Genomic DNA, 16,550 nt, shown 5'->3' on the forward strand with positions numbered 1-16,550 from the left:
GAGGCAAGGCAAGGGGAGATTCTTAGTGTATGTTTGGCCATGAAAGCACTGGCAAGGGAAGGTCAGAAACAGCAAGAGCTCTAAGCCCTTAGATCTCTGGTGTGGGAGAAATGGCTGTATGTTTTAACTTTGTGAGCTGGTCTGTGCCGAGAGTGAGAGTGAGCTTGCGAATGTGTCTTGGGAGTGGTGGGAGGCAAGGCAAGGGGAGATTCTTAGTGTATGTTTGGCTGTGAAAGCACTGGCAAGGGAAGGTCAGAAACAGCACCAGCTCTAAGCCCTTAGAGCTCTGGTGTGGGAGAAATGGCTGTATGTTTTAACTTTGTGAGCTGGTCTGTGCCGAGAGTGAGAGGGAGCTTGCGAATGTGTTTTGGGAGTGGTGGGAGGCAAGGCAAGGGGAGATGCCAGGGGGGTGTCTGGCTGTGAGTGCGGTGGGAAGGGCAGTTGAATACAGCACCAGCTCTTAGGCCTTAGAGCTCTGGTGTGGGAGAAATGGCTGCATGTTTGCACTTTGTGAGCTGGTCTGTGCGGAGTGAGAGTGAGCTTGCGAATGTGTAGTGAGAGTGCTGGGAGGCAAGGCAAAAGTACATCCGCAGTGTCTGTCTGGGTGTGAAAGTGCTGGCAAGGGAAGGTGAGGACCAGCAAGAGCATTAAGTCCTTAGAAATATCAAGAGGGAAACATGGCTGTATGTTTTAACTTTGTGAGCTGGTCTGTGCCGAGAGTGAGAGTGAGCTTGCGAATGTGTCTTGGGAGTGGTGGGAGGCAAGGCAAGGGGAGATTCTTAGTGTATGTTTGGCTGTGAAAGCACTGGCAAGGGAAGGTCAGAAACAGCAGGAGCTCTAAGCCCTTAGAGCTCTGGTGTGGGAGAAATGGCTGTATGTTTTAACTTTGTGAGCTGGTCTGTGCGAAGAGTGAGAGTGAGCTTGACAATGTGTCTTGGGAGTGCTGGGAGGCAAGGCAAAAGTACATCCGCAGTGTCTGTCTGGGTGTGAAAGTGCTGGCAAGGGAAGGTGAGGACCAGCAAGAGCATTAAGCCCTTAGAAATATTAAGAGGGAAACATGGCTGTATGTTTTAACTTTGTGAGCTGGTCTGTGCCGAGAGTGAGAGTGAGCTTGCGAATGTGTCTTGGGAGTGGTGGGAGGCAAGGCAAGGGGAGATTCTTAGTGTATGTTTGGCTGTGAAAGCACTGGCAAGGGAAGGTCAGAAACAGCAAGAGCTCTTAGGCCTTAGAGCTCTGGTGTGGGAGAAATGGCTGTATGTTTTAACTTTGTGAGCTGGTCTGTGCCGAGAGTGAGAGTGAGCTTGCGAATGTGTCTTGGGAGTGGTGGGAGGCAAGGCAAGGGGAGATTCTTAGTGTATGTTTGGCTGTGAAAGCACTGGCAAGGGAAGGTCAGAAACAGCACCAGCTCTTAGGCCTTAGAGCTCTGGTGTGGGAGAAATGGCTGTATGTTTTAACTTTGTGATCTGGTCTGTGCCGAGAGTGAGAGTGAGCTTGAGAATGTGTCTTGGGAGTGGTGGGAGGCAAGGCAAGGGGAGATTCTTAGTGTATGTTTGGCTGTGAAAGCACTGGCAAGGGAAGGTCAGAAACAGCAAGAGCTCTAAGCCCTTAGAGCTCTGGTGTGGGAGAAATGGCTGTATGTTTTAACTTTGTGAGCTGGTCTGTGCCGAGAGTTAGAGTGAGCTTGCGAATGTGTCTTGGGAGTGGTGGGAGGCAAGGCAAGGGGAGATTCTTAGTGTATGTTTGGCTGTGAAAGCACTGGCAAGGGAAGGTCAGAAACAGCAGGAGCTCTAAGCCCTTAGAGCTCTGGTGTGGGAGAAATGGCTGTATGTTTTAACTTTGTGAGCTGGTCTGTGCCGAGAGTGAGAGTGAGCTTGCGAATGTGTCTTGGGAGTGGTGGCAGGCAAGGCAAGGGGAGATTTTTAGTGTCTGTCTGGCTGTGAAAGCACTGGCAAGGGATGGTTAGAAACAGCAGGAGCTCTAAGCCCTTAGAGCTCTGGTGTGGGAGAAATGGCTGTATGTTTTAACTTTGTGAGCTGGTCTGTGCCGAGAGTGAGAGGGAGCTTGCGAATGTGTTTTGGGAGTGGTGGGAGGCAAGGCAAGGGGAGATGCCAGGGGGGTGTCTGGCTGTGAGTGCGGTGGGAAGGGCAGTTGAATACAGCACCAGCTCTTAGGCCTTAGAGCTCTGGTGTGGGATAAATGGCTGCATGTTTGCACTTTGTGAGCTGGTCTGTGCGGAGTGAGAGTGAGCTTGCGAATGTGTAGTGAGAGTGCTGGGAGGCAAGGCAAAAGTACATCCGCAGTGTCTGTCTGGGTGTGAAAGTGCTGGCAAGGGAAGGTGAGGACCAGCAAGAGCATTAAGTCCTTAGAAATATCAAGAGGGAAACATGGCTGTATGTTTTAACTTTGTGAGCTGGTCTGTGCCGCGAGTGAGAGTGAGCTTGCGAATGTGTCTTGGGAGTGGTGGGAGGCAAGGCAAGGGGAGATTCTTAGTGTATGTTTGGCTGTGAAAGCACTGGCAAGGGAAGGTCAGAAACAGCAGGAGCTCTAAGCCCTTAGAGCTCTGGTGTGGGAGAAATGGCTGGATGTTTTAACTTTGTGAGCTGGTCTGTGCGAAGAGTGAGAGTGAGCTTGACAATGTGTCTTGGGAGTGCTGGGAGGCAAGGCAAAAGTACATCCGCAGTGTCTGTCTGGGTGTGAAAGTGCTGGCAAGGGAAGGTGAGGACCAGCAAGAGCATTAAGTCCTTAGAAATATCAAGAGGGAAACATGGCTGTATGTTTTAACTTTGTGAGCTGGTCTGTGCCGCGAGTGAGAGTGAGCTTGCGAATGTGTCTTGGGAGTGGTGGGAGGCAAGGCAAGGGGAGATTCTTAGTGTATGTTTGGCTGTGAAAGCACTGGCAAGGGAAGGTCAGAAACAGCAAGAGCTCTTAGGCCTTAGAGATCTGGTGTGGGAGAAATGGCTGTATGTTTTAACTTTGTGAGCTGGTCTGTGCCGAGAGTGAGAGTGAGCTTGCGAATGTGTCTTGGGAGTGGTGGGAGGCAAGGCAAGGGGAGATTCTTAGTGTATGTTTGGCTGTGAAAGCACTGGCAAGGGAAGGTCAGAAACAGCACCAGCTCTTAGGCCTTAGAGCTCTGGTGTGGGAGAAATGGCTGTATGTTTTAACTTTGTGATCTGGTCTGTGCCGAGAGTGAGAGTGAGCTTGAGAATGTGTCTTGGGAGTGGTGGGAGGCAAGGCAAGGGGCGATTCTTAGTGTATGTTTGGCTGTGAAAGCACTGGCAAGGGAAGGTCAGAAACAGCAAGAGCTCTAAGCCCTTAGAGCTCTGGTGTGGGAGAAATGGCTGTATGTTTTAACTTTGTGAGCTGGTCTGTGCCGAGAGTGAGAGTGAGCTTGCGAATGTGTCTTGGGAGTGGTGGGAGGCAAGGCAAGGGGAGATTCTTAGTGTATGTTTGGCTGTGAAAGCACTGGCAAGGGAAGGTCAGAAACAGCACCAGCTCTTAGGCCTTAGAGCTCTGGTGTGGGAGAAATGGCTGTATGTTTTAACTTTGTGAGCTGGTCTGTGCCGAGAGTGGGAGTGAGCTTGAGAATGTGTCTTGGGAGTGGTGGGAGGCAAGGCAAGGGGAGATTCTTAGTGTATGTTTGGCTGTGAAAGCACTGGCAAGGGAAGGTCAGAAAAAGCAGGAGCTCTTAGGCCTTAGAGCTCTGGTGTGGGAGAAATGGCTGTATGTTTTAACTTTGTGATCTGGTCTGTGCCGAGAGTGAGAGGGAGCTTGAGAATGTGTCTTGGGAGTGGTGCGAGGCAAGGCAAGGGGAGATTCTTAGTGTATGTTTGGCTGTGAAAGCACTGGCAAGGGAAGGTCAGAAACAGCAAGAGCTCTAAGCCCTTAGAGCTCTGGTGTGGGAGAAATGGCTGTATGTTTTAACTTTGTGAGCTGGTCTGTGCCGAGAGTGAGAGGGAGCTTGAGAATGTGTCTTGGGAGTGGTGGGAGGCAAGGCAAGGGGAGATGCCAGGGGGGTGTCTGGCTGTGAGTGCGGTGGGAAGGGCAGTTGAATACAGCACCAGCTCTTAGGCCTTAGAGCTCTGGTGTGGGAGAAATGGCTGCATGTTTGCACTTTGTGAGCTGGTCTGTGCGAAGAGTGAGAGTGATCTTGCGAATGTGTATTGAGAGTGCTGGGAGGCAAGGCAAAAGTACATCCGCAGTGTCTGTCTGGGTGTGAAAGTGCTGGCAAGGGAAGGTGAGGACCAGCAAGAGCATTAAGTCCTTAGAAATATCAAGAGGGAAACATGGCTTTATGTTTTAACTTTGTGAGCTGGTCTGTGCCGCGAGTGAGAGTGAGCTTGCGAATGTGTCTTGGGAGTGGTGGGAGGCAAGGCAAGGGGAGATTCTTAGTGTATGTTTGGCTGTGAAAGCACTGGCAAGGGAAGGTCAGAAACAGCAGGAGCTCTAAGCCCTTAGAGCTCTGGTGTGGGAGAAATGGCTGTATGTTTTAACTTTGTGATCTGGTCTGTGCCGAGAGTGAGAGTGAGCTTGCGAATGTGTCTTGGGAGTGGTGGGAGGCAAGGCAAGGGGAGATTCTTAGTGTATGTTTGGCCATGAAAGCACTGGCAAGGGAAGGTCAGAAACAGCAAGAGCTCTAAGCCCTTAGAGCTCTGGTGTGGGAGAAATGGCTGTATGTTTTAACTTTGTGAGCTGGTCTGTGCGAAGAGTGAGAGTGAGCTTGCGAATGTGTATTGAGAGTGGTGGGAGGCAAGGCAAAAGTACATCCGCAGTGTCTGTCTGGGTGTGAAAGTGCTGGCAAGGGAAGGTGAGGACCAGCAAGAGCATTAAGCCCTTAGAAATATTAAGAGGGAAACATGGCTGTATGTTTTAACTTTGTGAGCTGGTCTGTGCCGCGAGTGAGAGTGAGCTTGCGAATGTGTCTTGGGAGTGGTGGGAGGCAAGGCAAGGGGAGATTCTTAGTGTATGTTTGGCTGTGAAAGCACTGGCAAGGGAAGGTCAGAAACAGCACCAGCTCTTAGGCCTTAGAGCTCTGGTGTGGGAGAAATGGCTGTATGTTTTAACTTTGTGAGCTGGTCTGTGCCGAGAGTGAGAGTGAGCTTGAGAATTTGTCTTGGGAGTGGTGGCAGGCAAGGCAAGGGGAGATTTTTAGTGTCTGTCTGGCTGTGAAAGCACTGGCAAGGGATGGTTAGAAACAGCAGGAGCTCTAAGCCCTTAGAGCTCTGGTGTGGTAGAAAAGGCTGTATGTTTTAACTTTGTGAGCTGGTCTGTGCCGAGAGTGAGAGGGAGCTTGAGAATGTGTCTTGGGAGTGGTGGGAGGCAAGGCAAGGGGAGATTCTTAGTGTATGTTTGGCTGTGAAAGCACTGGCAAGGGAAGGTCAGAAACAGCAAGAGCTCTAAGCCCTTAGATCTCTGGTGTGGGAGAAATGGCTGTATGTTTTAACTTTGTGAGCTGGTCTGTGCCGAGAGTGAGAGGGAGCTTGCGAATGTGTCTTGGGAGTGGTGGGAGGCAAGGCAAGGGGAGATGCCAGGGGGGTGTCTGGCTGTGAGTGCGGTGGGAAGGGCAGTTGAATACAGCACCAGCTCTCAGGCCTTAGAGCTCTGGTGTGGGAGAAATGGCTGCATGTTTGCACTTTGTGAGCTGGTCTGTGCGAAGAGTGAGAGTGAGCTTGCGAATGTGTATTGAGAGTGCTGGGAGGCAAGGCAAAACTACATCCGCAGTGTCTGTCTGGGTGTGAAAGTGCTGGCAAGGGAAGGTGAGGACCAGCAAGAGCATTAAGTCCTTAGAAATATCAAGAGGGAAACATGGCTGTATGTTTTAACTTTGTGAGCTGGTCTGTGCCGAGAGTGAGAGTGAGCTTGAGAATGTGTCTTGGGAGTGGTGGGAGGCAAGGCAAGGGGAGATTCTTAGTGTATGTTTGGCTGTGAAAGCACTGGCAAGGGAAGGTCAGAAAAAGCAGGAGCTCTTAGGCCTTAGAGCTCTGGTGTGGGAGAAATGGCTGTATGTTTTAACTTTGTGATCTGGTCTGTGCCGAGAGTGAGAGTGAGCTTGCGAATGTGTCTTGGGAGTGGTGGGAGGCAAGGCAAGGGGAGATTCTTAGTGTATGTTTGGCCATGAAAGCACTGGCAAGGGAAGGTCAGAAACAGCAAGAGCTCTAAGCCCTTAGATCTCTGGTGTGGGAGAAATGGCTGTATGTTTTAACTTTGTGAGCTGGTCTGTGCCGAGAGTGAGAGTGAGCTTGCGAATGTGTCTTGGGAGTGGTGGGAGGCAAGGCAAGGGGAGATTCTTAGTGTATGTTTGGCTGTGAAAGCACTGGCAAGGGAAGGTCAGAAACAGCACCAGCTCTAAGCCCTTAGAGCTCTGGTGTGGGAGAAATGGCTGTATGTTTTAACTTTGTGAGCTGGTCTGTGCCGAGAGTGAGAGGGAGCTTGCGAATGTGTTTTGGGAGTGGTGGGAGGCAAGGCAAGGGGAGATGCCAGGGGGGTGTCTGGCTGTGAGTGCGGTGGGAAGGGCAGTTGAATACAGCACCAGCTCTTAGGCCTTAGAGCTCTGGTGTGGGAGAAATGGCTGCATGTTTGCACTTTGTGAGCTGGTCTGTGCGGAGTGAGAGTGAGCTTGCGAATGTGTATTGAGAGTGCTGGGAGGCAAGGCAAAAGTACATCCGCAGTGTCTGTCTGGGTGTGAAAGTGCTGGCAAGGGAAGGTGAGGACCAGCAAAAGCATTAAGTCCTTAGAAATATCAAGAGGGAAACATGGCTGTATGTTTTAACTTTGTGAGCTGGTCTGTGCCGAGAGTGAGAGTGAGCTTGCGAATGTGTCTTGGGAGTGGTGGGAGGCAAGGCAAGGGGAGATTCTTAGTGTATGTTTGGCTGTGAAAGCACTGGCAAGGGAAGGTCAGAAACAGCAGGAGCTCTAAGCCCTTAGAGCTCTGGTGTGGGAGAAATGGCTGTATGTTTTAACTTTGTGAGCTGGTCTGTGCGAAGAGTGAGAGTGAGCTTGACAATGTGTCTTGGGAGTGCTGGGAGGCAAGGCAAAAGTACATCCGCAGTGTCTGTCTGGGTGTGAAAGTGCTGGCAAGGGAAGGTGAGGACCAGCAAGAGCATTAAGCCCTTAGAAATATTAAGAGGGAAACATGGCTGTATGTTTTAACTTTGTGAGCTGGTCTGTGCCGAGAGTGAGAGTGAGCTTGCGAATGTGTCTTGGGAGTGGTGGGAGGCAAGGCAAGGGGAGATTCTTAGTGTATGTTTGGCTGTGAAAGCACTGGCAAGGGAAGGTCAGAAACAGCAAGAGCTCTTAGGCCTTAGAGCTCTGGTGTGGGAGAAATGGCTGTATGTTTTAACTTTGTGAGCTGGTCTGTGCCGAGAGTGAGAGTGAGCTTGCGAATGTGTCTTGGGAGTGGTGGGAGGCAAGGCAAGGGGAGATTCTTAGTGTATGTTTGGCTGTGAAAGCACTGGCAAGGGAAGGTCAGAAACAGCACCAGCTCTTAGGCCTTAGAGCTCTGGTGTGGGAGAAATGGCTGTATGTTTTAACTTTGTGATCTGGTCTGTGCCGAGAGTGAGAGTGAGCTTGAGAATGTGTCTTGGGAGTGGTGGGAGGCAAGGCAAGGGGAGATTCTTAGTGTATGTTTGGCTGTGAAAGCACTGGCAAGGGAAGGTCAGAAACAGCAAGAGCTCTAAGCCCTTAGAGCTCTGGTGTGGGAGAAATGGCTGTATGTTTTAACTTTGTGAGCTGGTCTGTGCCGCGAGTTAGAGTGAGCTTGCGAATGTGTCTTGGGAGTGGTGGGAGGCAAGGCAAGGGGAGATTCTTAGTGTATGTTTGGCTGTGAAAGCACTGGCAAGGGAAGGTCAGAAACAGCAGGAGCTCTAAGCCCTTAGAGCTCTGGTGTGGGAGAAATGGCTGTATGTTTTAACTTTGTGAGCTGGTCTGTGCCGAGAGTGAGAGTGAGCTTGCGAATGTGTCTTGGGAGTGGTGGCAGGCAAGGCAAGGGGAGATTTTTAGTGTCTGTCTGGCTGTGAAAGCACTGGCAAGGGATGGTTAGAAACAGCAGGAGCTCTAAGCCCTTAGAGCTCTGGTGTGGGAGAAATGGCTGTATGTTTTAACTTTGTGAGCTGGTCTGTGCCGAGAGTGAGAATGAGCTTGCGAATGTGTTTTGGGAGTGGTGGGAGGCAAGGCAAGGGGAGATGCCAGGGGGGTGTCTGGCTGTGAGTGCGGTGGGAAGGGCAGTTGAATACAGCACCAGCTCTTAGGCCTTAGAGCTCTGGTGTGGGAGAAATGGCTGCATGTTTGCACTTTGTGAGCTGGTCTGTGCGGAGTGAGAGTGAGCTTGCGAATGTGTAGTGAGAGTGCTGGGAGGCAAGGCAAAAGTACATCCGCAGTGTCTGTCTGGGTGTGAAAGTGCTGGCAAGGGAAGGTGAGGACCAGCAAGAGCATTAAGTCCTTAGAAATATCAAGAGGGAAACATGGCTGTATGTTTTAACTTTGTGAGCTGGTCTGTGCCGCGAGTGAGAGTGAGCTTGCGAATGTGTCTTGGGAGTGGTGGGAGGCAAGGCAAGGGGAGATTCTTAGTGTATGTTTGGCTGTGAAAGCACTGGCAAGGGAAGGTCAGAAACAGCAGGAGCTCTAAGCCCTTAGAGCTCTGGTGTGGGAGAAATGGCTGGATGTTTTAACTTTGTGAGCTGGTCTGTGCGAAGAGTGAGAGTGAGCTTGACAATGTGTCTTGGGAGTGCTGGGAGGCAAGGCAAAAGTACATCCGCAGTGTCTGTCTGGGTGTGAAAGTGCTGGCAAGGGAAGGTGAGGACCAGCAAGAGCATTAAGCCCTTAGAAATATTAAGAGGGAAACATGGCTGTATGTTTTAACTTTGTGAGCTGGTCTGTGCCGCGAGTGAGAGTGAGCTTGCGAATGTGTCTTGGGAGTGGTGGGAGGCAAGGCAAGGGGAGATTCTTAGTGTATGTTTGGCTGTGAAAGCACTGGCAAGGGAAGGTCAGAAACAGCAAGAGCTCTTAGGCCTTAGAGATCTGGTGTGGGAGAAATGGCTGTATGTTTTAACTTTGTGAGCTGGTCTGTGCCGAGAGTGAGAGTGAGCTTGCGAATGTGTCTTGGGAGTGGTGGGAGGCAAGGCAAGGGGAGATTCTTAGTGTATGTTTGGCTGTGAAAGCACTGGCAAGGGAAGGTCAGAAACAGCACCAGCTCTTAGGCCTTAGAGCTCTGGTGTGGGAGAAATGGCTGTATGTTTTAACTTTGTGATCTGGTCTGTGCCGAGAGTGAGAGTGAGCTTGAGAATGTGTCTTGGGAGTGGTGGGAGGCAAGGCAAGGGGCGATTCTTAGTGTATGTTTGGCTGTGAAAGCACTGGCAAGGGAAGGTCAGAAACAGCAAGAGCTCTAAGCCCTTAGAGCTCTGGTGTGGGAGAAATGGCTGTATGTTTTAACTTTGTGAGCTGGTCTGTGCCGAGAGTGAGAGTGAGCTTGCGAATGTGTCTTGGGAGTGGTGGGAGGCAAGGCAAGGGGAGATTCTTAGTGTATGTTTGGCTGTGAAAGCACTGGCAAGGGAAGGTCAGAAACAGCACCAGCTCTTAGGCCTTAGAGCTCTGGTGTGGGAGAAATGGCTGTATGTTTTAACTTTGTGAGCTGGTCTGTGCCGAGAGTGGGAGTGAGCTTGAGAATGTGTCTTGGGAGTGGTGGGAGGCAAGGCAAGGGGAGATTCTTAGTGTCTGTCTGGCTGTGAAAGCACTGGCAAGGGATGGTCAGAAACAGCAGGAGCTCTAAGCCCTTAGAGCTCTGGTGTGGGAGAAATGGCTGGATGTTTTAACTTTGTGAGCTGGTCTGTGCCGAGAGTGAGAGGGAGCTTGCGAATGTGTCTTGGGAGTGGTGCGAGGCAAGGCAAGGGGAGATGCCAGGGGGGTGTCTGGCTGTGAGTGCGGTGGGAAGGGCAGTTGAATACAGCACCAGCTCTTAGGCCTTAGAGCTCTGGTGTGGGAGAAATGGCTGCATGTTTGCACTTTGTGAGCTGGTCTGTGCGGAGTGAGAGTGAGCTTGCGAATGTGTATTGAGAGTGCTGGGAGGCAAGGCAAAAGTACATCCGCAGTGTCTGTCTGGGTGTGAAAGTGCTGGCAAAAGAAGGTGAGTACCAGCAAGAGCATTAAGCCCTTAGAAATATCAAGAGGGAAACATGGCTGTATGTTTTAACTTTGTGAGCTGGTCTGTGCCGCGAGTGAGAGTGAGCTTGCGAATGTGTCTTGGGAGTGGTGGGAGGCAAGGCAAGGGGAGATTCTTAGTGTATGTTTGGCTGTGAAAGCACTGGCAAGGGAAGGTCAGAAACAGCAGGAGCTCTAAGCCCTTAGAGCTCTGGTGTGGGAGAAATGGCTGTATGTTTTAACTTTGTGAGCTGGTCTGTGCCGAGAGTGAGAGTGAGCTTGAGAATGTGTCTTGGGAGTGGTGGGAGGCAAGGCAAGGGGAGATTCTTAGTGTATGTTTGGCTGTGAAAGCACTGGCAAGGGAAGGTCAGAAACAGCACCAGCTCTTCGGCCTTAGAGCTCTGGTGTGGGAGAAATGGCTGGATGTTTTAACTTTGTGAGCTGGTCTGTGCCGAGAGTGAGAGGGAGCTTGAGAATGTGTCTTGGGAGTGGTGGGAGGCAAGGCAAGGGGAGATTTTTAGTGTCTGTCTGGGTGTGAAAGCACTGGCAAGGGAAGGTCAGAAACAGCAGGAGCTCTAAGCCCTTAGAGCTCTGGTGTGGGAGAAATGGCTGTATGTTTTAACTTTGTGAGCTGGTCTGTGCGAAGAGTGAGAGTGAGCTTGCGAATGTGTCTTGGGAGTGCTGGGAGGCAAGGCAAAAGTACATCCGCAGTGTCTGTCTGGGTGTGAAAGTGCTGGCAAGGGAAGGTGAGGACCAGCAAGAGCATTAAGCCCTTAGAAATATTAAGAGGGAAACATGGCTGTATGTTTTAACTTTGTGAGCTGGTCTGTGCCGCGAGTGAGAGTGAGCTTGCGAATGTGTCTTGGGAGTGGTGGGAGGCAAGGCAAGGGGAGATTCTTAGTGTATGTTTGGCTGTGAAAGCACTGGCAAGGGAAGGTCAGAAACAGCACCAGCTCTTAGGCCTTAGAGCTCTGGTGTGGGAGAAATGGCTGTATGTTTTAACTTTGTGAGCTGGTCTGTGCCGAGAGTGAGAGTGAGCTTGCGAATGTGTCTTGGGAGTGGTGGCAGGCAAGGCAAGGGGAGATTTTTAGTGTCTGTCTGGCTTTGAAAGCACTGGCAAGGGATGGTTAGAAACAGCAGGAGCTCTAAGCCCTTAGAGCTCTGGTGTGGTAGAAAAGGCTGTATGTTTTAACTTTGTGAGCTGGTCTGTGCCGAGAGTGAGAGGGAGCTTGAGAATGTGTCTTGGGAGTGGTGGGAGGCAAGGCAAGGGGAGATTCTTAGTGTATGTTTGGCTGTGAAAGCACTGGCAAGGGAAGGTCAGAAACAGCAAGAGCTCTAAGCCCTTAGATCTCTGGTGTGGGAGAAATGGCTGTATGTTTTAACTTTGTGAGCTGGTCTGTGCCGAGAGTGAGAGGGAGCTTGCGAATGTGTCTTGGGAGTGGTGGGAGGCAAGGCAAGGGGAGATTCTTAGTGTATGTTTGGCCATGAAAGCACTGGCAAGGGAAGGTCAGAAACAGCAAGAGCTCTAAGCCCTTAGATCTCTGGTGTGGGAGAAATGGCTGTATGTTTTAACTTTGTGAGCTGGTCTGTGCCGAGAGTGAGAGTGAGCTTGCGAATGTGTCTTGGGAGTGGTGGGAGGCAAGGCAAGGGGAGATTCTTAGTGTATGTTTGGCTGTGAAAGCACTGGCAAGGGAAGGTCAGAAACAGCACCAGCTCTAAGCCCTTAGAGCTCTGGTGTGGGAGAAATGGCTGTATGTTTTAACTTTGTGAGCTGGTCTGTGCCGAGAGTGAGAGGGAGCTTGCGAATGTGTTTTGGGAGTGGTGGGAGGCAAGGCAAGGGGAGATGCCAGGGGGGTGTCTGGCTGTGAGTGCGGTGGGAAGGGCAGTTGAATACAGCACCAGCTCTTAGGCCTTAGAGCTCTGGTGTGGGAGAAATGGCTGCATGTTTGCACTTTGTGAGCTGGTCTGTGCGGAGTGAGAGTGAGCTTGCGAATGTGTATTGAGAGTGCTGGGAGGCAAGGCAAAAGTACATCCGCAGTGTCTGTCTGGGTGTGAAAGTGCTGGCAAGGGAAGGTGAGGACCAGCAAAAGCATTAAGTCCTTAGAAATATCAAGAGGGAAACATGGCTGTATGTTTTAACTTTGTGAGCTGGTCTGTGCCGAGAGTGAGAGTGAGCTTGCGAATGTGTCTTGGGAGTGGTGGGAGGCAAGGCAAGGGGAGATTCTTAGTGTATGTTTGGCTGTGAAAGCACTGGCAAGGGAAGGTCAGAAACAGCAGGAGCTCTAAGCCCTTAGAGCTCTGGTGTGGGAGAAATGGCTGTATGTTTTAACTTTGTGAGCTGGTCTGTGCGAAGAGTGAGAGTGAGCTTGACAATGTGTCTTGGGAGTGCTGGGAGGCAAGGCAAAAGTACATCCGCAGTGTCTGTCTGGGTGTGAAAGTGCTGGCAAGGGAAGGTGAGGACCAGCAAGAGCATTAAGCCCTTAGAAATATTAAGAGGGAAACATGGCTGTATGTTTTAACTTTGTGAGCTGGTCTGTGCCGAGAGTGAGAGTGAGCTTGCGAATGTGTCTTGGGAGTGGTGGGAGGCAAGGCAAGGGGAGATTCTTAGTGTATGTTTGGCTGTGAAAGCACTGGCAAGGGAAGGTCAGAAACAGCAAGAGCTCTTAGGCCTTAGAGCTCTGGTGTGGGAGAAATGGCTGTATGTTTTAACTTTGTGAGCTGGTCTGTGCCGAGAGTGAGAGTGAGCTTGCGAATGTGTCTTGGGAGTGGTGGGAGGCAAGGCAAGGGGAGATTCTTAGTGTATGTTTGGCTGTGAAAGCACTGGCAAGGGAAGGTCAGAAACAGCACCAGCTCTTAGGCCTTAGAGCTCTGGTGTGGGAGAAATGGCTGTATGTTTTAACTTTGTGATCTGGTCTGTGCCGAGAGTGAGAGTGAGCTTGAGAATGTGTCTTGGGAGTGGTGGGAGGCAAGGCAAGGGGAGATTCTTAGTGTATGTTTGGCTGTGAAAGCACTGGCAAGGGAAGGTCAGAAACAGCAAGAGCTCTAAGCCCTTAGAGCTCTGGTGTGGGAGAAATGGCTGTATGTTTTAACTTTGTGAGCTGGTCTGTGCCGCGAGTTAGAGTGAGCTTGCGAATGTGTCTTGGGAGTGGTGGGAGGCAAGGCAAGGGGAGATTCTTAGTGTATGTTTGGCTGTGAAAGCACTGGCAAGGGAAGGTCAGAAACAGCAGGAGCTCTAAGCCCTTAGAGCTCTGGTGTGGGAGAAATGGCTGTATGTTTTAACTTTGTGAGCTGGTCTGTGCCGAGAGTGAGAGTGAGCTTGCGAATGTGTCTTGGGAGTGGTGGCAGGCAAGGCAAGGGGAGATTTTTAGTGTCTGTCTGGCTGTGAAAGCACTGGCAAGGGATGGTTAGAAACAGCAGGAGCTCTAAGCCCTTAGAGCTCTGGTGTGGGAGAAATGGCTGGATGTTTTAACTTTGTGAGCTGGTCTGTGCCGAGAGTGAGAGGGAGCTTGCGAATGTGTTTTGGGAGTGGTGGGAGGCAAGGCAAGGGGAGATGCCAGGGGGGTGTCTGGCTGTGAGTGCGGTGGGAAGGGCAGTTGAATACAGCACCAGCTCTTAGGCCTTAGAGCTCTGGTGTGGGAGAAATGGCTGCATGTTTGCACTTTGTGAGCTGGTCTGTGCGGAGTGAGAGTGAGCTTGCGAATGTGTAGTGAGAGTGCTGGGAGGCAAGGCAAAAGTACATCCGCAGTGTCTGTCTGGGTGTGAAAGTGCTGGCAAGGGAAGGTGAGGACCAGCAAGAGCATTAAGTCCTTAGAAATATCAAGAGGGAAACATGGCTGTATGTTTTAACTTTGTGAGCTGGTCTGTGCCGCGAGTGAGAGTGAGCTTGCGAATGTGTCTTGGGAGTGGTGGGAGGCAAGGCAAGGGGAGATTCTTAGTGTATGTTTGGCTGTGAAAGCACTGGCAAGGGAAGGTCAGAAACAGCAGGAGCTCTAAGCCCTTAGAGCTCTGGTGTGGGAGAAATGGCTGTATGTTTTAACTTTGTGAGCTGGTCTGTGCGAAGAGTGAGAGTGAGCTTGACAATGTGTCTTGGGAGTGCTGGGAGGCAAGGCAAAAGTACATCCGCAGTGTCTGTCTGGGTGTGAAAGTGCTGGCAAGGGAAGGTGAGGACCAGCAAGAGCATTAAGCCCTTAGAAATATTAAGAGGGAAACATGGCTGTATGTTTTAACTTTGTGAGCTGGTCTGTGCCGCGAGTGAGAGTGAGCTTGCGAATGTGTCTTGGGAGTGGTGGGAGGCAAGGCAAGGGGAGATTCTTAGTGTATGTTTGGCTGTGAAAGCACTGGCAAGGGAAGGTCAGAAACAGCAAGAGCTCTTAGGCCTTAGAGATCTGGTGTGGGAGAAATGGCTGTATGTTTTAACTTTGTGAGGTGGTCTGTGCCGAGAGTGAGAGTGAGCTTGCGAATGTGTCTTGGGAGTGGTGGGAGGCAAGGCAAGGGGAGATTCTTAGTGTATGTTTGGCTGTGAAAGCACTGGCAAGGGAAGGTCAGAAACAGCACCAGCTCTTAGGCCTTAGAGCTCTGGTGTGGGAGAAATGGCTGTATGTTTTAACTTTGTGATCTGGTCTGTGCCGAGAGTGAGAGTGAGCTTGAGAATGTGTCTTGGGAGTGGTGGGAGGCAAGGCAAGGGGCGATTCTTAGTGTATGTTTGGCTGTGAAAGCACTGGCAAGGGAAGGTCAGAAACAGCAAGAGCTCTAAGCCCTTAGAGCTCTGGTGTGGGAGAAATGGCTGTATGTTTTAACTTTGTGAGCTGGTCTGTGCCGAGAGTGAGAGTGAGCTTGCGAATGTGTCTTGGGAGTGGTGGGAGGCAAGGCAAGGGGAGATTCTTAGTGTATGTTTGGCTGTGAAAGCACTGGCAAGGGAAGGTCAGAAACAGCACCAGCTCTTAGGCCTTAGAGCTCTGGTGTGGGAGAAATGGCTGTATGTTTTAACTTTGTGAGCTGGTCTGTGCCGAGAGTGGGAGTGAGCTTGAGAATGTGTCTTGGGAGTGGTGGGAGGCAAGGCAAGGGGAGATTCTTAGTGTCTGTCTGGCTGTGAAAGCACTGGCAAGGGATGGTCAGAAACAGCAGGAGCTCTAAGCCCTTAGAGCTCTGGTGTGGGAGAAATGGCTGGATGTTTTAACTTTGTGAGCTGGTCTGTGCCGAGAGTGAGAGGGAGCTTGCGAATGTGTCTTGGGAGTGGTGCGAGGCAAGGCAAGGGGAGATTCTTAGTGTATGTTTGGCTGTGAAAGCACTGGCAAGGGAAGGTCAGAAACAGCAAGAGCTCTAAGCCCTTAGAGCTCTGGTGTGGTAGAAATGGCTGTATGTTTTAACTTTGTGAGCTGGTCTGTGCCGAGAGTGAGAGGGAGCTTGAGAATGTGTCTTGGGAGTGGTGGGAGGCAAGGCAAGGGGAGATGCCAGGGGGGTGTCTGGCTGTGAGTGCGGTGGGAAGGGCAGTTGAATACAGCACCAGCTCTTAGGCCTTAGAGCTCTGGTGTGGGAGAAATGGCTGCATGTTTGCACTTTGTGAGCTGGTCTGTGCGGAGTGAGAGTGAGCTTGCGAATGTGTATTGAGAGTGCTGGGAGGCAAGGCAAAAGTACATCCGCAGTGTCTGTCTGGGTGTGAAAGTGCTGGCAAGGGAAGGTGAGGACCAGCAAGAGCATTAAGCCCTTAGAAATATCAAGAGGGAAACATGGCTGTATGTTTTAACTTTGTGAGCTGGTCTGTGCCGCGAGTGAGAGTGAGCTTGCGAATGTGTCTTGGGAGTGGTGGGAGGCAAGGCAAGGGGAGATTCTTAGTGTATGTTTGGCTGTGAAAGCACTGGCAAGGGAAGGTCAGAAACAGCAGGAGCTCTAAGCCCTTAGAGCTCTGGTGTGGGAGAAATGGCTGTATGTTTTAACTTTGTGAGCTGGTCTGTGCCGAGAGTGAGAGTGAGCTTGAGAATGTGTCTTGGGAGTGGTGGGAGGCAAGGCAAGGGGAGATTCTTAGTGTATGTTTGGCTGTGAAAGCACTGGCAAGGGAAGGTCAGAAACAGCACCAGCTCTTCGGCCTTAGAGCTCTGGTGTGGGAGAAATGGCTGGATGTTTTAACTTTGTGAGCTGGTCTGTGCCGAGAGTGAGAGGGAGCTTGAGAATGTGTCTTGGGAGTGGTGGGAGGCAAGGCAAGGGGAGATTTTTAGTGTCTGTCTGGGTGTGAAAGCACTGGCAAGGGAAGGTCAGAAACAGCAGGAGCTCTAAGCCCTTAGAGCTCTGGTGTGGGAGAAATGGCTGTATGTTTTAACTTTGTGAGCTGGTCTGTGCGAAGAGTGAGAGTGAGCTTGCGAATGTGTCTTGGGAGTGCTGGGAGGCAAGGCAAAAGTACATCCGCAGTGTCTGTCTGGGTGTGAAAG

This window comes from Pelecanus crispus, chromosome 2 (genome assembly GCF_030463565.1).
Source record: "Pelecanus crispus isolate bPelCri1 chromosome 2, bPelCri1.pri, whole genome shotgun sequence".
Lineage (NCBI taxonomy): Eukaryota > Metazoa > Chordata > Aves > Pelecaniformes > Pelecanidae > Pelecanus > Pelecanus crispus.